General features: G+C 41.8%; 1 long non-coding RNA gene across 1 annotated transcript in view; it reads left to right on the top strand.

The window, feature by feature from the left end:
• The window catches only part of LOC122862371, a 91,390-nt gene extending 72,032 nt beyond the window's left edge, over positions 1-19,358 (top strand). Inside the window, exons 4-5 of the long non-coding RNA XR_006374683.1 lie at positions 12,962-13,134; positions 14,738-19,358. This is a non-coding gene — a long non-coding RNA (uncharacterized LOC122862371). The remainder of the gene's footprint in view (positions 1-12,961; positions 13,135-14,737) is intronic.
• Positions 19,359-27,520: the final 8,162 nt, after the last annotated feature.

Below are 27,520 nucleotides of genomic sequence, written 5' to 3' on the forward strand. Positions count from 1 at the left end.
GGGTGTTTTGTTCAGCCCTCATTTGGTCCACAGTCTCCGCTTAGGCTCTTGTCATCAATGCCATTGATCTGCCCAAATGAGCTGATTAGGGGGCCTGCAGTTTGTCCTGTTGAGTGGGCCGGCCTAAGCTGGGCTGAGCTCGGCAGGATGAGGAGGGGGTTATGAGGATGAGGGACAGGGGTCAGAGTGCACACAGAGCAAACACAGTTGGGCATTCACACTCAAAGATGCAACATGAAATTAGTGGTAGTTTGAGGAGAATTGGATCAAGCCTGTTTGGTTGTGTTTGTTATGTCAGTTCATACCCCTGTGGCTTTGGTGATGCTGCAGCGCTCAGATCAGTGTTGTCTCTGATAGCGCTCTCTTTGATTTTCACTAATGGACATCATAGACCCCTTTCACTTTGTGTTTTTGCTTTGTGAAGCTTCTTTTAAAGCTTATGTGTGGGTCATTTTCCTTTTGTAGTCATACAGGTTACTTGAGGGTTTCGGTTAGTTCATGCATACAGTATATATAAAATGTCTTGGTGGGGTTGTTTTGGTCGAGTATGATTTCTGTGTTTAGATCTGCCCTAATGAGTCCTACCAAGGGGTAAAACGAACCAGAGTCCATTTCAACCTGACTAAACAATGCAGGTCTGAAAATACCCAAAGTCCACCAAAAGAGAGGACAGAGCTACAGAATCTCAGGGGACCTTTTCCTTGATTCCTACAGCACTGCATGTGTGCACCTGAGTGCATGTGTGTGCATGAGCGTGTACTTTCATGCATTAATGTGTGTTAGCGTTTTCCTCTATTTATCAGTCTTGGGGCCTTATAATTACAGTCTTAGTGTAATCTAACACTCCCACCACTCGCTGTGTAAACTGAGAATCCTCCTTCTTCTAGGTCAGGGATTAAGAACGAAGCCCTGCTGAATGAGCTGCACATTACTCTGAGACACCCTTAACACTTGTCAGGGAGTCATCAATAATATCAGAGGATTGGGGTTTGTCTCAGACCCAAAGATAAGGAGATTGGGCAGTTAATGACAGACAAAGAGGGGTTACCTACAATTACTCACACAATTTGTAGTGGAAGCATAAACAGAGAAGCAGTGATTGGAAATAATGAACAGTATTGTATACCAGTGTAACATGGACACATTGTGCACATGCATGGTTAGAGACTCTCTTCATATATCTGATCTGAAACGGGCCTGGGAGCTACAATGAGGCCTTTGTTTTCTTGCTTGTTTACTGCAAGCTGATATTTTCCACAGTTTGAGCTGGTTTATGGTGTGAAAATGTTTCTTCCAGTGGGACAGTGAAACTGCGAATGTGTTGGAAGGATGTCATGTAATAACCCAGTGCAAATGAAGTCGTCCTCTCCTGCCAAAGCTCTCTTTCTTTCTTTTTTTTTAGCTAGGCCTCTGTGCTATGCTGTGTCACAGGTCAAAGTTTACAGGGTTAGAGTGGACACTGTGTCCTCACATCCGTCTTCATTAGAGGTCTGGAAGTACTCAGTGACCAGACCTCCTCCTCCTCCTCCTCCTCTTTCTTTTCAAAACTATCTGTCAATTTCTGATAAACAGCTACATCAGAAGACAGGGCTTAGCAGTGTCAGCACAGAGCTGCCTGACATGATCCACCAGTGAGACGCACTCTGCAGTAAACAACACTTACTCACTTGAAGATGCTATCTCTGTGGTGAAAAAAGATTTAATTCATGAAATGAGTTGCTCAGATTTTCATTTGTAATTTGTTTAATTTTGCCTTGAAACACATTTAGATGATGTATTGCTTACACTATTGGAGATAGATGGCGATGACAGCATCCTTAGCCCTGAAATGAATGCACTACAACAGCCAAATGTCCATCAGCAGACAGCCAGCACACTGAAACCTCACTCACTCATTATTCAATGTTATGGATAAAAGAGTTCGTTAAATTCCAATAATGAAACCTATAAAGGTAAAGAAAGTACTCCCTTAAGAGACACAAACTGCAAGTCTTGTACTTTATTTCATATCAGACTACAATTTGTGATGGCAAATTAGCACAAGGAAAATGGGCTCTTAAAGTTTTACACATAACAAACTTATACAACTGCCCTTGTTCCTGTCTGTGTTGCAGCTCAATGTGTTTTACTAAAACAACCAATTATGTAAATGCTGCCGTACATTAGACTTACACATGTGTGGAAAATGTACACCTTTTCGACAGACTGGCACATTTATCAATGTTTTGTGCAGTTTTCTGCTTTTTCCTCCATATGTTCATCATGCTTGCAGTGTTGATGGCCATGCTTCCTATTCAAGTACACATTTTGCAGAAGGAATAAAATAAAATCATTGCAAACTAAAAAACTCTTCAACAAACCAATGTGATTTCAACTAAGGATAAAGATCTGCTACCTGATCAGCTGCTATATCACCTCGTGGGTGAAAACTTGGCACCCAACTATGGTAAGAAATAAGAATATCTAAATTCTGCAACACAGAATATTTAAATTCTGCTACACAAAATTGTGTTCATTATTCAGACTTTGAATAATGTCTCTCTGTGTGATAGTTTTACCTCTTTGGACCTCTAAAAAATATTCAAATAAAACAGTCTGAGAAGGGAAAATCACTTCAGTCAGTTGAACTGCTCACACCTCATAAAAGGGGTGTCAAGGAGACTTTGCTTCATATTAAGGGGTCACAAGCAAAAAAGTTTGGGAAGCACCTGCAAAATAAAGACACTTTGGAAAGAAGGTCAGACTTTGTAACTGCAGTCTGTTGCATTTTTGGTGACATTAGACACTAAACAATCATGTGCTGCCTAATGTTTGCAGATCATAGTGAACTGAACATTGGAACATCTGAAGGTTCTGATAGAAAGTTCAAGGAATAGTTTTTGCTTTCTTGCTGAGAGTTAGATGAGAAGACTAATAAAACCACCCATAAAACCACAAATTGACATTTGTATACCAACACTCACTTATATATTAATTAGTGATTTTTAAAGGTGCATGTAGGTGGATGTTGTTGCCTTTGGACAGAGCCAGGCTAGCTGTTTCCCACGTTTCCAGTCTTTATGCTAAGCTATGCTAACTGGCTGTGGGCTGTAGCTTCATATTAAAGGACAGATATAAGTGTGGTATCAGTCTTCTAATCTAACTTGCAAAAAAGCAAATAAAAGTATTTCCCAAAATGTCACACTATTCCTTTAGGCTAAAAGCTTTGTTCCGTTCTATAGGAGTTAACTAAAACACTGGTTATTTTACTATGAAAAGCCATCACAAAGAGCTTTAAGCAGCTGTTCCAATTCTACTTTGGATTTCCAATTGACTGTTACATACATAAGTTCAAAACAGCTGCTGTGGAAATAAGATCATATACAGATCCTATTTTCCAAACTGTCAAAGGAGTCCTCCCAACCCACTAAACACAAACTTTATTCTCTTGTCCTTTTTAGAATGACTCACTGAAACATGATTACTCTTGTCATGTAGCTCCCACTATAGAGAACCTCCTGGGTTTCAATCCGAAGTTTGGGAAACCAAGGCCTGTAGTGGTGCATCAAACTAGATCCAAACTAGACTAAACTAGTTTGGATCAGACACTCGACTAAAACCAGACACAACACATGTGAAGGGACTGTCCCTCTTCCTCCCAGAGGTCGTTATCAGAACAATGACATCACTGTAGCGTTGTCTGTCTATGACATTACCAAATATGTGGCGAGGATTGGGGAAAAAGAGCAGAAGAGTGATGAAGGGAATGAGACAGAGAGATGGAGATGGAAAGAAGGATGCATTGACAGAGACAGCAGCAGTTTCAGAGAAAGAGAGGGAATAAGAGAGAAAAAGCCTGGAGCTGTGGCTTGGCTGAACTCACTGTGAACCTCGGCAGATTTATTTTCTCCGGAGCCTGTTGCTCGCTCAAAGGGGGCCAGATTTACATGCCTCTCACTGGGCCGCTGTGAAGCTCGGCTCGGGTAGCTGAGGGTGGGATGAGTGGGCTGAGGGGACAAGATGGAGGCTTTTCACAGGTTATGGGGGTGACACAGAGCAGGAGAGGAAAGAGGCTTTCACATGGAGTCTTTCTAGTCCCTGGTGGAGCATTCCTTACCAGCTTGCTGTCCTAATTAGAAGCAGTCCCTCCATTAACTGGGGTGTTTCATTTTAAGCCCTGTCGTTCTTATTGAAAGGGTTGGTGTGAGCCGATGGATCCCTGCTGCCACAGCTCGCTCCCTGCATCCTCTGTGGTGACATACCGCGAAGGTTATGTAATTTTTAACACGATCTGGTTTATGTAAACAGTAACATAATGTGCAGTACTCACACATGTAGAGACACAAAAACATTGGCGTGCACAGACTCATACACAAACACAGGTGCTTCTAGTAGAGTGTTATACCCAACTCAGGGTTTACATTATAGTAAAAATGAAGGAAATCAACAGTTTAGCGCTATCTGTGATGAACTTTTACATGTTGTTGTCTGAAAGTGGCTTTATTTTCATTCTCTTGATATTTGGCCAAGCAGACAATGTGACACCATGCTGAGATACAGTATTTAAAATATAGGTTTAATTACAGAGGATTTTCCATGCATCAGCAGTAAATTTCAGACTTTTTTGACAGAATATTACAGTCAAAGCACAAGGACCTCTTTCCTGATATTTTTCAACAATGTTGACAGAAATCCATTGCAGTATGAAGCAATACCAATTTCTCTACTGACAGTAGGCAGTCATAATTCACTTATTCTGGAAAAACCTTTGCTTTCTGTATCACTATCATTGTCCTAACTGTCCCACGTAGGCTACAGTATCACCAACAACTGATGGCAACAAAAGTCAGGCCCATTCTCTGGGGTTTTTAAAGGCATTTTAGGAAATGTAGCAAAACCAAAGACAAAAACATGGTTATAGCATCTGTGCTGTCATATCTAACATTTATATCCTAAAATTTATCCATCAATGTATTGGCATCTTCTATTACTCTGGAGAGAGCTTTATTTAAAAAATAAAAATAATGTCAGATTGGGCTTGAAACTTTTTAAATTTTCAAACAGAACATTTTAAACAGAAAGCCTGAGTTTCAAATTGAAAGAGTGGAGTCTGAAAGAAGTGAGCATTAAGGAGACAGAAAAGGTCTAATTAAACACATTGGCACTGCATTATGGTTAATGTAGGATCCAGTGTTTTTGGAGCTTGACCCATGCTAGTGACTAAAAGTCAGGATATCTCGACCACTGCTGCTTCGATTTTGACCATTCTTTTTTTTTTTTTATCTGTCTCTTGTTCCCCAAAACTATGGAAGTGCAATACTAAATCAATTGAATAGCCCTTTAAGAGAGCAAGGCAGCCTTGCTGCCAATTTGCCTCAGTGGCTAACCACAGTCCTGCAACCAAAAAAATCCCCTGGAGCCCAAAAAGCATTTTTCTCATACACCGCCATTAAAACAGACATCTGTAAAACTGTTGACAGGACAACTCCAACTGCCAACAAGAAACATGATTTCTATTTGTATTATGAATTTTTAAACTATAAAACTTAAATATTTGTAAAACTTTCCCAGAGCCTAGAGAATATTTTCATGAGTGATGTCATCTGATTGTAAAGACTTTGGGTTGAGGGGCGGAGCCAAGGACAGAGATGGTAATGTTCATGTTCAGTGGACTGCACTGGAATACGGACACAAATCACGAAGAGAGAAAACTGATCATGCCGGATCAACTTTAAGCAGCTTTCAATGAAATAAACCATAGACTGTATATAAAGATGGACAACGCGTCTCCACTTCCTCCCACTGTACAAAAGTGAAGCCAAAATATCCCTGATTCAGGAACTGCCATTTTGCGCTTTTGACATCATTTGGAGCCAGAGTAGTGATGGAGCTGAGGTATCGAAGTCCCGCCCATACACCCGGCCTACTCAATTGTGAGCCAATCATGATGTAACACCCCCTTTTTATAGCATCAAATAACTAATTAAAACCAAACATATCAGAAAAATGAACACTTAAACATACAGGAACCATCTCTCTGTACTTTGAGTTTTTAGTTTGGCTCATGTCCCACCCACTAACATGGAGGGGGCGGGGTTTATGACCAATACTGCAGCCACCCTCCAGGGGGCGACCAAGATGTTTTGGCTTCACTTTTGGGGAGATGTCATGTCATCCATCTTTATATACAGTCTATGGTATGAACAGGTGGGATCTTTGAGTCTGGTATCCAGTTCTCAGAACACATACATGGGTTTACCATCCACAACATTTTGTTAGTTGTTTAGTGCCAGATAATATAATTCAGGGCAATGGGATGGATTCTCTGTAGAGCTGAAGCTGGATGAGGAAACAACAACCAGCTAAAAGATATATTGTGATTGCCACTTTTGTGTAAGACACAGGCCAAGAAAGGCAACCAAACCCCCCAAAAATGTCAACATAGCCACAAAGACACTCTTTAAGGAAATTACACACTTTGGACTATTTTCCCAGAAACTTCAATACAGTCTTTGTTTTGAAGACAGGTTTTAGTGGCCATTAGAGGAATTGCACATTGTCTGCAACATGGTGGTTGCCCCTCCCAAATACCAAACAGAAGTACATGCCTCATCTACCAGATTGAGGTTTCCACACCAGATAAGTTAATTAAAATACTAAAACACCTCTTTACAATATAAGTCCTGTAATGCAGCATCAAAGATTCTAACAGTTCTAACATTTATTGTTTATTCCTTTAAGGCATACAAAGGAGCTAGCATATAATGCCTTCGAACAGTGACAGCTGTCCATTTTGTATCCAAAAGTCAACTTCACTCTAATTTAAACAGGATATCTGCTTTTTCTCCAGTTCTACCTCATGTACTGTAATTGTAGAGGATAATACTGCATGCAAGCTCAAACTGGAGCCCACTGAGGAAGAGAGGAATTAACTAGCTGTCCTCTGACTCAACTCTCTCTGAACTGCTTGTGGAACCAGGGGTCATATCATTTCCCCCTCCCACTACTCTGCTGTTTTTGCTGGGGGTGAGTTTAGGAGGCAGGAAGGCTCTCAGCTCCTGATCCCAGCAGAGCTCAGAGAATTTGGCTGCTCGCTTTGTCTGACAGGTAATGCTCAACACGCCTGTAGGAGCGGCCCAGCTGTGACCCAGCGAGTGAGGAGGTGTGAGGGCAAAAGTGCAGACAAGAGATAGGTGTAAAACATTTTGTCCATGTTTTAGATTTTACAATTAAAGGGGATGTGGGAAAAATAAAGGCATGAATTATCTACTTAGTTGCAGATGTCCACTGGTAATGCTAATCTTGTGTGAACTCAGCACTCAATACATTATTTGTTTTTGCAGACAGTTTATTTTTCTGTCTCTAACTGTGCAATTTCTGTCTTCCTTCCTCAAAGAATTGAGTAGTTGTCTCTGTAGAGGAACTTTTGATTGCATTCTTTGTACAAACTTGCTAAATGTGTAGTTTTACTTCCCCAAATGCAAAGTAAGTGCTTTGCTAATAGCAAGGTTTAATTTGCTGAATCAGATGAATTAGTGTTTATTTGTAACGTTGTGATTTTAAGTATCTGATATGAAATCAAAAACAGAAGTTGGAGAGGAAATGTTTTGACCCCTTAACAAGCAGCTGCCTGCTGATGAATCAAGTCATTACAAACTCATGCTGTGCATCCAAGCGTTGTTCAAACCTACAGAACTTTATTTTAAATTCTAATGAAGATCCAAAAGTTTCCAAAGATACCAAATATGTCAGGTTGAATTTTAGGGAAATGTGTATTAAATGATACACAATACATCTATAATATTGTTATTTGATGGAATGTTGCAGCCATTGGGTTTCATATGGTGTGTATATATACACAGTCATTTGAACCATGGTTAATATAAAATTATTGAAAATAGCAGCTTTAAGTTTTAGTCTTTTTTAGCCTAAAGAACACACTGATGGGAAAAACATTCATATTTGATTAAAGCAGCTTTAAAGCTCCTTAAATGAAAACAAAAAGGGGAAAATGGATGTTGAAAGGTTAAAACATGAAGTCTGCATGTAATAATAACCATATGCAAAAATGACTTTTGCCGTATGTGTATGGAGACAGTGCTATTCCCAGATTTTAGAGTTACAGACTTGTGTGATCATGTGTGTAAAGAGAGTAGGGGCAGATTGAAGTGGATTTTTCAAGTGACATTTAAATAATAAAGTCGTCCAACACCAAGTTATTACACTCCTGCTGTCGTAGTGCACGATCTAAGAACCCAATTGCAGAACACAAGGAAGTGGTACTTGGATTGTAGTAACAGTTTTTATTAAAACACTGCAAGTAATCACAGGTGGATATGCGCTCTTCCAGAGCCACGAATCCGGTGTAGTCCACTGTAGCCAGAGAGGACGAAATAGGCCCGATCCTAGGAGAAACGGCTAGGCTCCAGGGACGGAGACGGTGAGTGTAGGTTCTGGCTTGGCTCGTGTAGCATGATGGACAGAACCGGCAAGGCAGCTTACTCGTGTGGTGAGGCGGGCAGGACAGGAAAGACAGCTGGCTCTTGTGGGGAGGCAGGTAGGACAGGAAAGGCAGCTGGCATACTGTGGAGACTGATTGGATGATGGACGTCAGGTGTGCCAGTGATCAACAGCAGGAGGCCGGACCAGGGAGCCAGACCAGTACACACACACACACACACACACACACAGAGGAGACAGACCAGAAGCAGCACTGGTTAGTGAGTTGTGTGCATACTCAACCCAGGAAGTTGAGAGCTCCAGGAGGAAGGGTTGGTGGCTGCCACACATCAAAGGGCTGCCTTGAGGTCCTGATTGGCCCTCTTCGTCTGGCCGTTGGTCTGGGGATGAAATCTGGAGGAGAGACTGATGGTTGGGCTAGGCAGAACACTTTCCAGACCTGTGGGATGAACCAGGGGCCCCGGTCAGAAACTATGTCGAGGACCAGGAGATCCGCCGTCTCTTGAGCTGAGGGGAGTTTGGTTAATGCCACAAAATGAACTGCTTTAGAAAAATGGTCTACAATGGTGAGGATGGTGGTGTTACCTTAAGAGGGGGGCAACCCGGTAACAAAGTCCAGTGCTATGTGAGACCAAGGGCAACTGGGAATGGGAAGTGGTTGTAGCAGACCAGCTGGTGGTTGATGAGAGGACTTTCCTCAAGCTCAGATGGAACATGCTGCCATGAAGGCCCGGGTATATGCCTTCATAGTAACCCACCAAAAGTGTCATCTAAGCAGGGAGAGTGTACGAGTTACTCCTGGGTGACAAGCAAAACGAGAGTTGTGTGCCCACTGGAGCACCTGGGAATAAGCAGAGTTAGGGACAAACAGGCGACTGGGGGGACTGTTCCCGGGGTCTGGTTGGTTTTGCTGGGCCTCCCTTACTATGGATTCAATCTCCATGTCACTGCAGCCGCCACGCAGGTGGAAGGGAGGATGGTATTAGGTCTGGGGGTGCTGTCCAGGGAGAGGTACTGACGGGATAGTGCGTCGGGTTTAATGTTCTTGGATCCGGGACGGTAAGTGAGGATGAAATTGAAACGTCCAAAGAACAGGGCCCAACGTGCTTGCCGGGAGTTGAGTCGCTGTTTGGATGTATTCCAGGTTCTTATGGTCATTCCATACTACAAAGGGTTGTTCAGCTCCCTCCAGCCAGTGTCTCCATTCCTCCAATGTTAATTTGACAGTCAGGAGTTCCCTGTTCCCGACGTCATATTTCTGCTCAGCACAGGAAAGGCACCAGGAGAAGAAGGCACAAGGGTGGTGCTCTCTGGTTGAACGCTGGGAGAGCACCACCCCTACTCCTGTGTCCGAGGCATCCACTTCCACCGTGAACTGTTGTGAGGGATCGGGTTGGATCAGGATGGGAGCCGAGGTAAAGAGAGCCTTGAGTCTAGCTAGGGCCGTGTCTCGGCATACCAGGAGAAGGGAACCTTGGTTGAGGTAAGTCTCGTGAGAGGAGCTGCCACACGACTGTAATCCGTGATGAACCTTCGATAAAAGTTGGCAAACCCCAGAAAGCGCTGTAGCTGCTTACGGTTAGCATGTGTCTACCATTCCATTACAGCTTTAGTCTTTTCTGGATTCGTCCTCACCTGCCCACTCTCGAGGATGTAGCCGAGGAAACCCACCGAACTGGCGTGAAATTCGCATTTCTCCGCCTTGACCAATAGTTTGTTCTCCAGGAGCCTCTGGAGAACCTGACGGACGTGGATTACATGACTGGCCTGATCCCGAGAGAAGATGAGGATGTCGTCCACGTAGACGAAGATGAAGCAATTCAAAAAATCTCTCAGGACGTCGTTGACGAGTGCCTGGAAAACCACTGGAGCGTTCGTCAGACCAAAAGGCATCACTAGGTACTAGAAGTGTCCTAATGTGGTGTTGAAGGTAATCTTCCACTCATCTCCTTCCCGTATACGACTCAAGTGGTAGGCGTTCCAGAGATCCAGCTTAGTGAACACAGTGGCACCGTGAAGGGGTTCAAAAGCCGAGTTGATTTGTGGAAACGGGTATTTATTCCTGACGGTGATTTGGTTGAGACCTCTGTAGTCAATGCACGGGTGTAGTTTCTTGTCTTTCTTGGCCATAAAGAAGAAGCCCACCCCTGCAGGTGAAGATGACACACGAATGAGCCCAGCATGCATTGAGTCTTTGACATACCTCTCCATGGCTTCTCTTTCAGGTTGAGACAGATTGTACAAGCGGTTAGAAGGAAGAGGGGCCCCAGAGGGTGTCCTGGATTTGTAGCCTGGGAGAGCCCTGGTTAGGGGGGTTGTTTTGGCTCATCAGAACCCCCGCTGTGACTGGTGAGCCTATTCTTTTGGTCGTACTGAACATGTGGCCAGAAAGTGACCCTTGTGGCCACAATACAGACACTCCACAGCCGTTGCGGAGACGCTCGGTCAGCGTAAGATGGGCTCGGCCTAGTTGCATGGGTTCCCCTTCATTGGCGGACGGCAGCTGTGGCCGTGTGTCTGCGGTCGGGATGGGCGACCCAGGTCTCGTTTGCGTAGTGGGAGATGTGTTGCGTGAGGAGTGGGTGAGAGGACGACTGGCATGCTTGTGGCACTGTTCGCGTATGAGGTTGCCCATCCTAATACAAAGAGAAACCATAGCGTCCAGGTTGGTGGGCTCATCCTGAGCCGCCAGATCATCCTTGATTTAGGAGGAGGGCGGACCAGAGAGCCAGACCAGTACACACACACACACAGACACACACACACACACAGCAATGAACAGAGGACAGACAAGGAACACAGGGAAAGGAGAGCACACTGGAGCACACAAGGGTCAGGAGAGAGGTGTGGCTAACTATAACACCTGCAGACTCCCAAAGCCACCAAAACTGCTCACATACGGCACTGCACATTACAAGACACAAACGTGAGCACAAACAAGCACAGACACACTAAAACCACATAATTTTTTAGGCTGATGCTCTTATCAGAACTACGTGCACACACTCACACACACTCCAACACGCTCAATGCAAGAGTAGGAGGAGCAGATCAAAGAAAATGTGGTTAAGAAAGAACACCCACCTCCACATAAACAGGGGATCTCCTTACCAAAAACAAAGAGGCCTGAGCAGCCAATCCACATCCAGCGGAACAGGGAGGGGTGAAAGGGGCTTAAGAAAAAGGGAGTGGGGATCAGAAAACATGTTACATGGGCGGAAAGGTAGAGCAAAATCATTCATTACTGTAATTACAACCTGAGCCCACTCACTCTTTCATTCAGCTGGAGGAGAGGAGAAAAGAAAAGAGAGAGGAGAGATTAAACTTGCCCACAGAGGTGTTTACCACACGCTGGGAGATAACTTGTCCTGTTTCTTTCTTCAAATGAGCACTCATAACGCGCACACACATAAACACATTAACGGAGAAGAACACACATAACACACACTGCAGGAGTTCCTTAATCAGTTAGAGCGATGCGGTTTATGTCAGTAAATGAAATGAGCTATGAAAGGCCTGTCTGAGTGTCTTCATCACAGTATTTATTTTCCCTCCCTGCTCTGACTCATGCTGTCCCTCTCCACCTCGCTTTACTCATTATACCTCCAAAGCAGAACAGTGTTTGACTACCAGATAAACATTTCTTACTTTGTTGTTTTTGTCCTTACGTTTCAATCAGGACAGCTTATTGGATTGCTTAAAGGAATAGTAGGAACATTTTAGGAAGGGAGCTTATTTGCTTTCTTGCCGAGGTATGATGAGAGGCTGTAATCAATATTTTACCAGAACAATAGATCTAATGACCATTTGTAAGATGAAAGGTGTCGCTCTTAGTGATAAACCTACAGAGAATTATTATCCGACTCAGCTCAGTGGAGCTTGTAGCATGTAATGCCTAACTGGTGAACATAGTGGAGCATTTAGCAGCTAAAGAGCCAGATATTTCCCTCAGGAGTTGGTAGAGACTAAAAACAGAGCTAAAAGAGAGTGAATATTGGACCATTGGACTCTGTATCAAAGAACCAGATCTTTTCTAACACTGTATGATTCAACCAGGAGAGTTTCATGCCTGTCCAAACATTGGAAATGCTGCAATTGTCCATCACCATCATTGTCTATGCAGAAAATGTACAGAACTTTAATTCAAAATATCTCCTCCCACATGATAACTCTACACCACATGCATGGGCACAAGCACCTCTAAAGCTCGATTGTGCTAGATTGTTAATTTATAATCATCAAAAGTAGGATATTACAAATTTCAAACAATACACACAGTCAACCTTTTACAAATCTCATAGGAGAAAAAATATAAAATATATATATATATATATAACATAAGAAGAAGTTTGGTATTTAAAATCTCTTGCCTTTATTACTTTTACATGACTGATTTTGGGCACTAAACTATCTCTCCAACTGTTTGTGGAACATTTTCTGGAGTAAGTTTACTCACTTTGTGACCACAGCCTCATGTCTTTTTACAGCCTCCCCTCAATGTGTTTACCTTGCTCTCATCTAGGGTCCCTCAGGACTCCTTAAACACGGCCCTGGGTGTCGCTCTGGGGAAACAAACTTGCTGGGGAGAGGAAGGGAAACAGTAGCCTAATGTGATCTGAGGACAACAACAACAATGCCTGGAAAGTTCACCTACATTCTACTGAAGCTGTTTCCAGTCATTCAGGAGACCTACAGGTGTTTCATCCGTGCCAGGAAAAAAGCCAGAAATATGATACTAAATATAAATACTGTAAATGCATAGGAAAGTACATAACACATGTGATACTGAGTATATACATATATATGCATGTGTGGATGTTTGCAGACATGTGTATTAGGTGTTTTATGTACAGTGTGTGTGGTCCTTACTGTATGTTTGTTTGTGGAAAAACAGAGAAAATGAGACACAACATGACACTTTTCTGTAACATTTCTGCTTTAACTATTCCTCAAAATCAGTCAGTGCTTGGCCAAGTTTGCCTCCATCATTTGTGTATTAGTGTAGGTCATGAGTCTCAGTCTCAGGCAGAAATCTGATTTTTCACAGAGCACATGGTTTAAACTCATTTGGGTGAGTGAATCTCTGGTCTCAACCAGCGCAAAGACAGAGCACAAGTGGCACCTAGTGGACAGAAGCAGTACTCCACCATTGCTGACATTTGCCTGCTTTCTCTCTCACTCACTTGGTCATGACCAGAGCAATGTGTCTTGTTTAGGACTTCTTGTCGCATATAATTGCTGGATTACCCAGTTGTAAAGCACTTTGAAACATTTTTTTAAAAGTTCTATATAAATAAACTTAGAATTATAGTTAACGATAATAGCTTTGTAGAAAGCGATATAGATAGTTGCCCAATATGCAGCTGCAATGGTCACATATGCTGTAAAATGAGCCAATATATCTAGGTCAATAACATTAAGATTATCAATAATAGACAAACTGTACTAGTGAAAAGTTGAAGAAATACTTAACATTTTGGGAAATACGCTTCCATAATTGTATGCTAAAAATTAAGCTGCAGCCAGCAGTCGGTTAGTTTAGCTTAGCACAAAGTCTAGAAATAGGGGGAAACAGCTAGCCTGGGTCTGTTCAAAGGTAACAAAAGCTATCTACTAGCACCTCTAGAGTTTACTAATTACCATGTTATATCTTGTTGTTAATCTGTAAAAACGACAAGGTGTGGTTTAACAGGCGGGTATTTGCCAAACTATTTTTTACCTGGGCGCAGTGACTTCCTAGAGTCTTGTCATCACTGTGAGTTTTTGAGGTAACCAACGGAGTGAGCTTATTTGTGAGCTTTAGAGGTGTTGGTAGGCGGATTATTTTACTTACTGGAGAGGAGTTATTATATCCTGTTGTTCTTCATGGTCATATAACAGCCACTCCAGATGAATCTCATGCTGCAAACGTTGCTCTGCTCTCGTGATTTTGTGAGATGATAACGTCCTTATAATTATTGCAAAACAAATTCAAGACTTGTTCCATGAACACTAGGATGAAGTAAGATGCCCTCTATGGCCTCCTTAAGCATCAGATTTCCACGAATTGGAGACTTTCCTTCTTGGAGTTCAGTCCAATATTACATCATGCATATTTCAAGACTTGCTGTTATGATGTGAAGGCATAGGGTGGCCTACTTTTTATTAGGCATTTATATTTATTTATATGTTTCTGTAAATTTCTCCTCCTTTTTTCTTTCCTCATTTTGTTTTTAGAGTGTATGTAGTGGTCACAACATCTGCGTCCATCTGTGTGTTTGTCTTCCACTGACCTGAAACAACTCCTCTTCCTTCATAGATGTCGAGCCTCCACGCCTTTCTAAACAGAATCCAGCTCTCAATGGCCGATTGTGTCTACTCCTGTGAAGTTACGCCTCTGACCTCCTCTCCCTCCACCCACAAAACTGCTGCTTCTGCTACGGCCCATTTGATTATATACATAGACACACGTGTGCACGGCCTTTATATACAAAACGAATGTGTGCTGTGTAAATATGGATACACACAGTCACTTATACACACCAGCATCCAAGCACGCATGCAGAACCGTACAGCAGCTTCTTGCTTCTTTTCTTCTGATGGTACATCTGCAGCCCAGATGTGCGCTGTACTCTGAGGTGCTGCTGAGCGCAGGATGTTTTGCATTCCCTCTGTGGAACATGTGAGGCGTTCCTGTGGGCCGTCCGTCTGGCTGCATTAGTCTGTGTGTCATGGGGATCTGTTTGCCTCAGCCCCTAGTTGGCTGGCTCCAGGGGTTTGGGTACGACTGTTAGCATGCTAATTCAGGGCAGATGTGGGGTGCTGAATCAGGTGGTGAGAGGAAACTCCGGCCCTGGCAGGAGGGAGACACTGGCTGCCCTGTGTGTCAGTCCAACCCTTCATAACAAAATGTTCCCAGCCTGACCTTCTCTGCTCCTGCAATTGTCGCATCTGATATGGAGAATGATATCCTATGATGTACTGTATCTGCCCAATGAATGAACTGAGTGTATACATTTTTAGTACTGGTGACCCACCCTCCCCATTTTATACTTTTGTCTTTGAGCTACAGAACAAAAGAATGTATCTCAAGCCCAACCTGTAATATTTTGTTAATTTAATTGACTGAAGTCCCTCTCTCTGACAAGTTGTGAGTAGTAAAAGCATACTCCATTTTGATGTTGTAAATAGTTTCTTTCAAAGGATATATGCAGTTTGTTACAACTTGGGTCTTATTTAATAGTTTTGGCCATCATTTCTATTTATAAAAATATATAAGTCACCAGGTTAATTCATGAGATGTGGAAATGTGATAGCATCACTAATAATAAGTCAGTTTAAACAAAACTCCAAGTTAGCCAAACTTATTTGTAAGAGAAAACAAAGCAAATAGCAAACATATGTCACACAAATATCCATACTTCAACATCTATCACATCTTCATGCCCAGCTTTGTCCTACCGCAGTTATCATACTTGTGCATGATTTTTTTTTACATTTTGGGTCACTCACTTTTGGTTTTACCTCCAGATAAAGTAGTTTAGAAAATCTGGCTAACTGTTGGCTTGTTCACAACCTGTCGTGTCATGTTCCCAGATCTCAGCAGTTACTCTGGTTGTTAGCATAATTGAAATAAATTATTATTATTATGTCCAAAATTATGGTAATAAGACCTAAGTTGAAAAAGTATCTTTTAATGTTTAAAAACTGAAATTTGAAAGAAAAGCTTCAAAATTTAAATTTTTCCTCTATGAACTTAAACTACCCGGTATTAAATAACTACAGAATGAGCAGTGAGCATCATCCCTGCCTAGCCCCCACTGTTCTTATATTAGTCTTGGTAGGTGTGGAAAATGTGCGGTTAATGCGGCTCGACAGCTGCACAGGAACCCTTCAGCACAAATCCCAGGGAGGAAGTCTGAGAAACATGAAGAGGATGTGTGTTGGTATAGTAGATACTACAGTATGTGTAACAATGAAGAAGATACGTGACTACATGTATGCAGCATGGTGAAACCACGGGCATACAAGTGTGCAAATTGCAGTAAGGTTTTCAAAAATGAATCTGAAGTTAAAAAGATGTATTGCACTGTGCCAGAAGTTAAGGAAAATGTAATAAGAAAATCAAATTAGTGAGTCCAGTAAGAACCTCAGCAGCCTCCTAGTCCACCGATGTCAGTTTGGCTCCCAGCAGAAATGATCTCCTGTGCCTCTCTTTGGCTGAAGATACGTCTCTTCTCAACCAGCATGTCGTGGAGGGGGTGGGAGACGTTCAGGTGCTAACCAACTTGTACAGTATCCTCTTCTCCGTCACCACCTCCAGAGAGTCCACCTCAACCCATTCCTCCACTGAGCCGGCCTTTTAACTAGCTTGTTAGCGTCTCTCGCCCTCATGCTCCGGCCACCAGCACACAGCACACAAGGTATTTAGCGTAAAGGAGTGAACCACCTCGACACAAGTCCACAATTCACCAGGCCTCCTCCTATTGTCCACTTATACACCCCACAATGGCAGAGTCATTGTCACCTGCAGAGAACTTCTGCAGGTGGCATGACTCCGAGATGTAGCTGAAGGGTTGGGGTGTGTAGAGTAATCAGGAAGACGGAGCTCATCACAGTTCCTGACACACAGTTGCTCAGTCTTACAAACTGTGGCCTGCGAGTCAGGTAATCCACGTTATCCAGGACACAAGTGGAGTGTTCACCTGCATGGCACTGAGCTTGTCTCCCAACAGCAGAGGCTGTATAGTGTTAAAAGCACTGGATAAATTAAAGAACATGATCCTCCCAGCCTTGTCCACGTGGGAATAAGCCTGGGGTAGCAGGTAAATGATGGTGTCATCCACTCTGATGTTCTCCTGGTAGGCAAACTGCAGGGGGTCCAATGCTGGTCTGACCAGGGGTTTCAGGTAGGAGTGTGTCTCTCCAGGGTCTTCATCACGTGGGATGTCAGGGCTACTGGTCTGTAGTCATTTAAGACTTTGAGGTGCCCATTCTTGGGTACCAGGACCAGACATGATGTCTTCCACAGTGTGGGGACCTTTTCCAAACTCAGGTTTGAGTTTGGAAAAGGCTCAGGTTGCAGATGTGTTGCAGGACACAGCTGGTCAGCACATGCCATGACAAAACGTCAGGATATCTCTGAACCTGCTGCATTGATTTTGAATATTATTTTTCTAATTTGACCAAAGTACCTTAACATGGAAGTGCCTAAACCTGTCTTCAAAATACAATCCATATGCAGAGGGTAGACACAATAATTGAAACACATAATACTGCAATTAGTTTTTATTTCCGTGTCATGACAAACATTTGGTCCATCCCACATGGGATCACAAAACACCGCTAAAAATCGAACATCAAAGAAATATCAAATACATCTTCTAGTAACAAATGAAAAGATTATATGTACTATGATATACCTTCACATACCATGTTTATGTGAAATATTTCAAATACACCGAATAGCAGATGAAAGAAAGGAAGCGTAAACTGTACAAGCGTAAGGTTTATCTCCCTAGCCTTCTCCATGAAATGTAAATGTTTTGTACAAGAACAGCCAACTCAGGCATAATAGCAGAAACACAGTCCAAAAGATAATGCTGCAATTAATGGTTTAAATCCTAAATTACATCTTAAGGTGATAATGCAGGTGCCATTTGTTGGACTCCCTGTTTGTAAGTCACTCATTACCTACTGATGGACTACCCATTGCAGTCCATCTCCCTTAGACCATCGACTTTATCTTTGCCTGTCCATCAGCTCATCTCATCTTTGAAACTTTCCCCCCAAAGCTAGTTTCTCTTTTCCAGCCTCAGCTCAGTCCTTGCAGTCTTCTTCCATGTTCCCCAGCCTCTATGATCTAGTTCTGACTCCCTGAATTAGTCTTCCTCATGTTTCTCTGCCTGTATCTCTTTGCCACTGCCTCATGACTACGCACACAAGTCCACCAGGCCCTCTACCAGTTAAACGTTTTTCGTACCATTTCTTTAGGCAGTCCTTGCCGTTGGCCGCCGTCTCCACAGCTGGCCAAGAACAGATTCCAGCCCAAGCAATTGTGGCCCTCACACCACCTGCTATAGGGTCATGGTTATAGGGTGAGCTTGCTCAGGATGTGTACTGTGTGTGTGTGAGTAGAGGATGCTTTAACACACACACACATGTAACTGACACAGCATGAGGCTCCATTGTGTCCTAATCAGTATACCAGGAACTGAATAACCAGTATGTCCTCCATCCTTCGCTCCAGTTGACTGAGTATGACGAGATATGGACAGCAAGTGACGGAGAGCTGGAATTCCCCTTTGATCAAAGTGTCCGTTATTCAATGGGATGTGGCGTTGCTGGGAGTGTAGAGCGGGAGGAGGCTGCTGGGGCTGAGTGCAGGGAGAGAGTGCTCAATTGTCTTGTCCCTTTCTTTTTACGGGATATACACCCCCACCAAGAAGCCGATACTGAGGTCGTGACCTTCTGTCCCCCTTTCAGGGCTCATACTTGAAGGACGCTTTCTGTCATGTGTAACTGCTGAACATCCCCCTTTGAGAAACGTATCAACTCTAACTGTCTTACAGGTTTAGGGGTTGTTGTTTTTTTTTTGGAGTAGATTAAAGACAAAAACTGACAAGAACTGGACAAAAGACAAATTGACTGTGTCAGTGTGTTTTAGTTATGGCAGCATCTGTTGCTGTGGGTGTGGTGATGGTTTCTTAAAAAAGGACCACGAGTGTTTTCTGAGAAGAGGAGGGGTGCAGCAGAAGGGGAGCTGTTTGTTTCAAGAGTCTGGTGTTATTTACTCTATTGTTTTATGTGTGTGTACAGCCAAGCCATCAAAGACTCTTGAGCAGAACATTTGGTCATTAACAGAACTGTTGTGTTTGACAGCTGTATAACATATTTTTCTCTTGGAAATGCTACATTAAGCAATAAGTCTGCACAAAAAGCATCTGTAGTCTTCATAAAATGCACTGAGATGGCCTTAAACATTAATCTTTTCCATTTACTCGTGTAAACTGAGGACAAACACAAGCTCTATTCCAACACAAGACATCCAGCATGTGGTAAACATGATGCATAGTGTTACCAATCAACAATTATGTTTTTAAAAAATGAAAGAAAATCCCATTATAGTAATTTGTCAAACACATGAGGTACTCCGAGTCCTTGGGTGACAATAGTGACATTGATTAGTTAGACCAATTAAGTTGGTTAGTGGTCTGCTGGGAAGAGGACAAAAACAACATCAAACTGAGAAACATGACAACACTGACATTTCACTGTGTGCAGATATGTGTAGTTACAGATTGCAAGATGAAAACAATGCTGCATTTATAATTTATAATTGATTTAACATGAATCACTCAGGATGATGACAAACAATAGTGGTGGGAATACAGATCTAATGCATCTGAAACCATTTATCTGATAAAAGTTTCAAAAGTTTGATAAACATTTACAATTACTGAGTATGCATCACTAAATCACCTACATAAGGCCCCCTGGTTGGTTGGTTGGTTAATCTGGCCTTGTGCTTACAGTATTAAAGGGGAACTCCACATATTCTGCACATCAAAATCAGTTTTCTAGTCATGTCTCATCTTGTCTCATCTTGAGGCCCCATCTTGAAAAGGGCCCCTGAGTTAAGACATAGTTTGAAGGCCTTTATTATTTCAGTTTAAATTGTGTTTACATGGTGCATATTCCTAAATAACTTTCTCTTTAATCAATTTACCACAGAGAGAAGGGAAGAAACAAAGGGGTGAGGTCAGTGGAGGCCACCCAGTGAGATAATCTGGCCCTGTGTGGCAGTGTTGACCTTACTAATGTTGGCACTGACCACAGTCCCGTCACCCGCTGGATTGTTGCTGTCCAGGAGAATTTAAGACTCTTATCTTACTCTACTCTTTTGCTTTTACATGTCTGCCATACTACACTATCAAAATATATCATTGTTTCTATATCTATAGCTTCCCAGTGTTTATTCTTCTGTTAAAAACTTTTTGGGATTCTTTACTTGCCCACTTCAGGTTGATGTCCTTGTTTCTTGTCTAATAACGTGGGCCTGTATAATCCTGTTATTGGGATAAAAAGCTGAACAAATGAACTTACAAAAAAACTTGATTTAACATAAATAGAATTTGAATTTTGAATATTAAAACTAAGTTTTTTTAGGATCATATAAAATATGAAAGAAAATATTCCCCCTTTTACCTTCTACACCACCCACAACAAAAATGTATTTAGCCAGACAAAAAGTACATTACATTAATTACAAATAAGTAAGACAGTAAGTATGGCAGGAGAGGAAATATTGTACATCCAAATCAATTTGAATCCAGTTGAATGGTTCCTAAAATGAATAATAATAATCATAATTAATCCCTTGATGGAGTACAGAATCTAACCTCTAACTGGATATAATACATAACCTCTTCAGTGGTGGAAGAAGTACTCGACTTCTACTTAAGTAAAAGTAGCACTACCACAGTGTAGAAATACTCTTTTACAAGTAAAAGTCCTACATTCAGAATTTTACTTAAGTAAAAGTACAAAAATATCAGCATCAAACTTTACTTGAAGTACCAAAAGTAAATGTACTCATGCCTCTGTTTACACTCTCCCATGCCTCTGAATTGTAGTGGAGTAGAAGTAGCAGAAAATGTTGTATACTCAAGTAAAGTACGAAAATTGTACGTAAAAAAATGTACTTAAGTACAGTACTAGAGTAAATGTAGTTACTTTCCACCACTGAACCTTTACCGAATTTCCATATATTGACGGTAATAGATTCTTCCACTTAAACAGCATTAGTCTTCTGCCAGAGAGGAAAAAAGAAAATAAGTTTTTCATTAATATAATTAATATGAAATGGGAGAGATCCATTTGAACCGCTGATTTTTTGCTCAAAATTTAATCATCTGTGACTTGGATTTGTCCAGAACCTTGTATACAAATGAATCTTTAGTCGGTAACAGAGAGGTTCTGCAGTTCTGGCGGTCCCTTGTGGTGAAAATGAAAAAAATACTGAATATAGAGGACAGTATCTTTACTGTCCAGCAGAGGACAGCATGTCACTGAAATTATAATGAATTGAAATTCTTCTCACAAGAGACAGTAAAGTTTGAGCTCTCCACCTTCCTCTTTCAGTCCCTCTCTGCCTTTCACACTTTCCCTCCCTCCTTTATTCCCTTTCATCAGTCACTTTAATTCTCTATATTCCTTACTCTGCCTCTCTCTTTCCCTCTTGAGCTCTTTCATTGTCAGCTTTGCTAAAGTTGCACACAGACAGACAATACCACACAGGCAGTCAAACAAACCATATGGTCTGTTTCTTGAGTTGTATAGCAGAGAGCTGTTTTTCCTCTCCTCTCTATACTGCTGTCTGCTCTGCCTGAGTCTGCTAAAACCATCACTCTGCCCCCCTCAAACCTACGCCCTCTGTTTTTTCTCTCTCTGTGAAAACTGCCTTCCTGCCTTCCTCTCCTCCCCTCAGTCTTTTCTCTTCACTCATCTGTCTTCCTTTGCCACCTCCTCCCACTCCTCCACTGTCCTTCCTTTATTTCTCTCTATTCACTCTTCACCTCCAAATCTATCTTTTTCTTCCTCTTTGTGAGCTAAATGCTGTCAGAGTCATTGACTACATGGACATGTGCATGACATCAGCTCCCCACTCACTGAGATAAAAGAAGCCGACACGAAAAGAAAGCCAAGGTGGGATAATGTGTGTGTGTTTTTGAATCCTTCTCACCAGCCCTAGTTCATAATTCTCAGATTTTTTCTGTCTCTTTCCCTGTCAAAGAGGATGCATGACTGTGAGGACACAGACCTCATGGTCTTTACATTAGCAATTCTAAGGCCGGATCAGCACTTAACTCCATGCATGTAGGTTATGCAAATCACAACTTCATTATTTTATTGATTTATACAGTTATTGTTTGTATTTGTGAGTCACTACTTCATGTCTTGCACTTTTATAGGACTGTTAAATGGTGTGTGGTCAGAATTAATGTCCCATCTTGTTTCTGTCATGAGCACATTGAAACTAATTTCAAGCAGTCAACTGTTGAATTTTGACCAATAAGTAAATATTCATTGCTTTGCTAGCAGTGTGTTTCATTCTGGACTTTGGTCCAGACTGAAATATCTCAACAACTATTGAATGGATTGCCATGAAATGTGTTACAGACATTCATGGTGCCCAGAGGATGACTCCTAATGACTTGACAGTTTTGGTTTTGAGCAAAATATCTTGACAACTATTTGATGGATAGTCATAAGATTTGAACATTTATGTTCCTCACAGGATTAATTGTAATATCTTTAATGATCCTTTAATGATCTTTTCATTTGTCCAATACTTTGGTTTACAGTATGACTAAATAGCTGATAATACTAATGACATTCTAATTAGCCTCAGCTGTGCTTTGTGTTTAGTGCTGATCAAATGTTAGCATGCTACTGTAACATGCTAAACTAATATGTGAACATGGTAAATATTATACCTGCTTACAGTAACATCAGCATGTTAGCATTGTTATTGTGAGCATATACTGTATGCATATTGACATTAGCATTTAGCTCTAAGTACAACTGTGCCTAAGTACAGCCTTACAGAGCTGCTAGCATGACTGTATTACTCACCCACAACATTCTTGAAAAAAAAATCCCTTGGTCACAAGTTTCTATGTGTCACCTACAGTGGCCCACAAGAGACAGCTTTTCCATTAATGCATGCGTATATGATGAGTTGACATGAGCAGGGTGCAGGGTAAGAGTGTGTGTGGTGGGTTTAGGTTTACAAGCCTGTCATGGCTCTCTCTATCCTGTTCCTTGTCCCTTGAAGTCCCGTGTGGACCTCTGGTGGGTCTCTTTAACAACAAAGCCAGTTTGGTATGTGTTTACACAAAGCCGCCCTCAGTGTCTCCTCTCCTCCTCTGCAGAAGGTGGCTGGCAGATAGCAAACACCTCTTAGCGCTGACTGACCAGGGGAGTTATGGCTTCATAAAAGTCTGGTTTGGGGACATGCTTAACAATTTCCCTTCAAGAGGTCATTTTAAGCTGTTTACTGCTCTGTCAACACGTCAAACCACGAGTGACGATGACCGGTCTGCAGCAACAGCATCTGGGAATGTGTGGCAAAGATGATGCTCTCTAAACTTAGGTAATAAACCTTGTTCTGCTAAATGAGTGTGTATATGTTTTCTTGCCAAATCAAGACTTTGTCAGTGTTAGCATACAGTAGCATGTGTGTGGTATGTTTGGTGCCCCTTAAAAAAACATGGATGCGTCGGTGCTAATCCCTTTGTGGGGCATTCACACTCTTCTCTCTCTTCTTCTGGAAATAAAAAGACATCACGCTTTCAACAGGTGGAACATACACCAGCGAAACAGTGTATGGAGGTCTGTGTGGGCTTCACACCTTCTTTTTGAGCTCACAACTCACTCTGTGCTACTCAGCACCAACACCAACAACAGATGTATTCACACATTCACACAAGCATCCCCAAAGGACAAGTGGAGGAAGTCAAGTTTGGGAAAAACAAAACATGTCTGTTTTGCACCTCTAAAGCTCAGTGTAACGTGTAAAAAACAAAATTTGCCATTTTAAGAGGGCCAAGAAATAGTTAGACACATGGAGTCATTCCTATGTTCCCAGGGTCCTAAGTTTCCTAATGGCCTAACCCTAGAACCGGGGAACATAGGGCCTTTTGTCATGTTCCCATTGTGTTCCATATAAATCTGGGGAACTCCGTCAGAAAGCAAAATGTCGAACTATTCCTTTAAAATAACTATTTGAGGCTCAAAGAGGTCAATCATTCAATATTCCACATGAATGGAAGCTTAGAGAAAGTCCCAAAAGTGAATATAAAAATTATGTAGCAGAACCCCTAGGCTGAGAACCACTGGACTAAACTAACTGTAAATAAATGCATCAGTGTTAACAATCTAATACATTTTGTAATAATATAACATTGACATGGGCAGAACAAGTAAGTTTACTTTGATACTTTATGTATAGTTGGATGTAGGATTTTGAACGCAGGACTTTTACTTTTTTTGATGTTGGTAAGAAACACAAACCAGCAGCGATGAAAGTCCACAGATGAAGACAGGCATGTAAATTATGTCAACTTTGAATTATTGTTTCTGCTTTTCTTTAATACGATGGCACCAAAACCTCTCATCCTGTCTGCTTGTGTCAAACGAGACGCTTATCAAAGCTGGGTCTTATCATCTCTTCATGCAAAACACTCTCACTCTGTAGCGGCTGACAACGGGCCAGTCACAGGGCAGGACCGCAGCCAAAATTTCCCCAGAGGAGCGAAGCCTTCAGGCTGGAGAGTCACAGTTTACAATGCTGGGTTTTCTCCATTTCATGCTCTCATACTCTCCATTGTCCCTGAGCTTTCACAGCTCCCCATCCGTAGGGCTTCAAAAGATCATGTGACATTGCCTCATCCTCTGTTTGCAAAACGCCCTGCTTCTACCTCCACCCTGTTTTACAGTGTTTCTTCCAAATTTCTAAACACATATTATGCACGTTATCTGGCATTGCACTCTAGTTCTATCTCTCACTCCATCATTCTTCATCTCTTTACGCTCTTTCTCACTTGATTCAAGTTTTCCCAGTGTAAACAGAGAGTGTATTGTGCCTGGACAGATCTTGTCTGTCCTCGGTGTTGACTGTTTTGTCTGTGGGAATCACCATGATGGATTAAGATCCCCTCGATGCCTGCAATGTGTGCGAGCGGACGTTTCCACTCACTCTCCCTTGCTCTGTTTTGACAATCTGCAAACAACAATGATGTTTGGTTTGGTGTGTTACGCCTGATCTTCTTCCCCTTCAAGTAAGGACAGTGAATGTAGTGACAAATCATCATAAAATTTGTGTTTCTTTTCTACCACAGATTTTTTTGTGTTGATGTAATTTTGTGGTTGTGAAAGTCAAAGATTCGGTGCCAAAAAAACATACTTCATAGAGCACATAAAGTCTACCTTTCTAGGAGTCAAAAAGTCTTTTGCATTTTGGGAAATACACTTATAGATGAGAAGATCGATGCCACTCTTATGACTGTACCGTAATGAAGCTACCGCTGGCAGCCAGTTAGCCACTCAGATTTCATTTTTGTCTCCTCATTTCAATCAGGACAGTTTATGGGATCACTTAAAGAAATACACATTGGCCATTTTACAGGGGTTATGTGACTATTTCTTGGCCGGGACCAACCAGCAGAGACTTCAGGAAGTTACTGGTCCTGCACAAGAAATAATTCATACATAACCCCCTGTCAAACCACAACCTGTTTTTGTACAGATCAAACAAACGGGATATCACATGTTAATTAGTGAGCTTTAGAGGTGCTATTATGCTGATTTTGACACCTTTAGACAGAGCGAGGCTAGCTGTTTTCCCCTTGTTGTCAGTCTTCATGCTAAACTAAGCTAACCGACTGCTGGAGGTAGCTTCATATTTAGTGTACAGACATAAGACTGGTATCAATCTTCTCATCTAACTCTCCTCCAGAAAGCGAATAAGCTTATATCCCAAAATGTAGAACTATTCCTTTAAGCATTCTGTCTTGTAACAGCTGTATACCATCTTTTTAGGATAGTCTGGTGGTAAATGAGACCACCCCATAGCTGCAACGTTAGAAGGTTGACTCCCTTCCTCATCTAAATGTTCTGTAGCAAAACAGTGAACTCTTCCCTCTGGTGCACATGTATGTTTTCTTAAAGGAAAGTTAAACTCCCAATTGCATAATCCAATAAGAGGATAGAGCTTTTAAAGTATCAAATATGACACTAGGGGCTTGTCAGAGAATCTTTTTTGACTATAGCTGTGAATTTGTGGCCGCAGGACGTGAACGTGGCTAGTTTCACAGCTTTAGTCAGAGTGGAAAACTATATTCAACAATTGTGGTCTGGTGGTTTGCGGATTGGCTGTGATTTGCAAACACACTGGCTGGATCACCTTTGGTAAATCGCTGCAACGCATGACCACGGGATTCTGCATTGTAATTTAGATTTTTACACGGCTTCATCGTGCACACAGACAGGCATACACTCACGCACAAGCACACATGTTTATTGTATACACAGTGCATAACAACTTACGTCTTTTAGAGCTACACACGTGCATGCAGTCCCACGTGCAGCTTTATGAAATGAGTGTTATTGTGAAGTGACTAAACAGTCATCACTCCCTGGACCTGTGATTTAAAGATCACTGTCTGACCACACTGTCTGCCTCCAAAGCCACTGTCACTAGGCACACTGTTTTACATTTCACTCACCAAACGTATTTTCCAATAGCTCCTAAGTGCCGATGATGTTGACAGCATGCACAATGCCAGCCCAAACCCCTGCTTTAATGTCTATTACACATGCACAGTATTAAGTCACACAGTGTGCACACCAAAAAAGCATTGGGTTAAAATTGACCCAGATTGGGTCAATATAGCACTGACGCAATATTGGATTAACTTTACTCAGTACCAATGGGTTGTTTTGAGCCAGTGATAGTGTTATTTTTTATATTACTGTTGGGTTATTTACACAAACTAAAATGTGGTTATTTTGAGCCAGTGATAGACACAACAAGCTCAAATTTCACCATAAAGCGGCTATAATTGATATTTTTACAGTAATAGCAATGTAACAAATGACAATGTGAAATGGCATCACTCATAGTGATGAACCTACAGAAAATTATCACCTGAATCTGCAGCTCCCTTCAGCTTTATGGAGTTTCGTCTCATTGCTTAGCTGTCCGACCATAACTTCACTGTTTCGGTTCACTCTTATCGCTCTCGTAGCATCATTTCCGGCTGCAGCAGGCAGCTGTTTTCAGCAGAAAGCTCTAAAACCCACTGTACACTACCTGCTCAACACCAAATGGCAGACAAATAAAGTTAGCTAGGTAGCTGGTGAACATAGTGGATATTCTATAACATAAACATAACATAATGACTTTTAATGACTGAAGAATTAGCACCCCAACCCCATAATATTCACATAACAGTAGTGGTTGGAAACACGCATTAATTTGCATTTACTTTTGTCCATTTCCTGGAAATTCGTTTTAAATTTGCACTTAATTTGGATG

Source organism: Siniperca chuatsi, linkage group LG15 (assembly GCF_020085105.1).
Source record: "Siniperca chuatsi isolate FFG_IHB_CAS linkage group LG15, ASM2008510v1, whole genome shotgun sequence".
In the NCBI taxonomy this organism is placed as follows: domain Eukaryota; kingdom Metazoa; phylum Chordata; class Actinopteri; order Centrarchiformes; family Sinipercidae; genus Siniperca; species Siniperca chuatsi.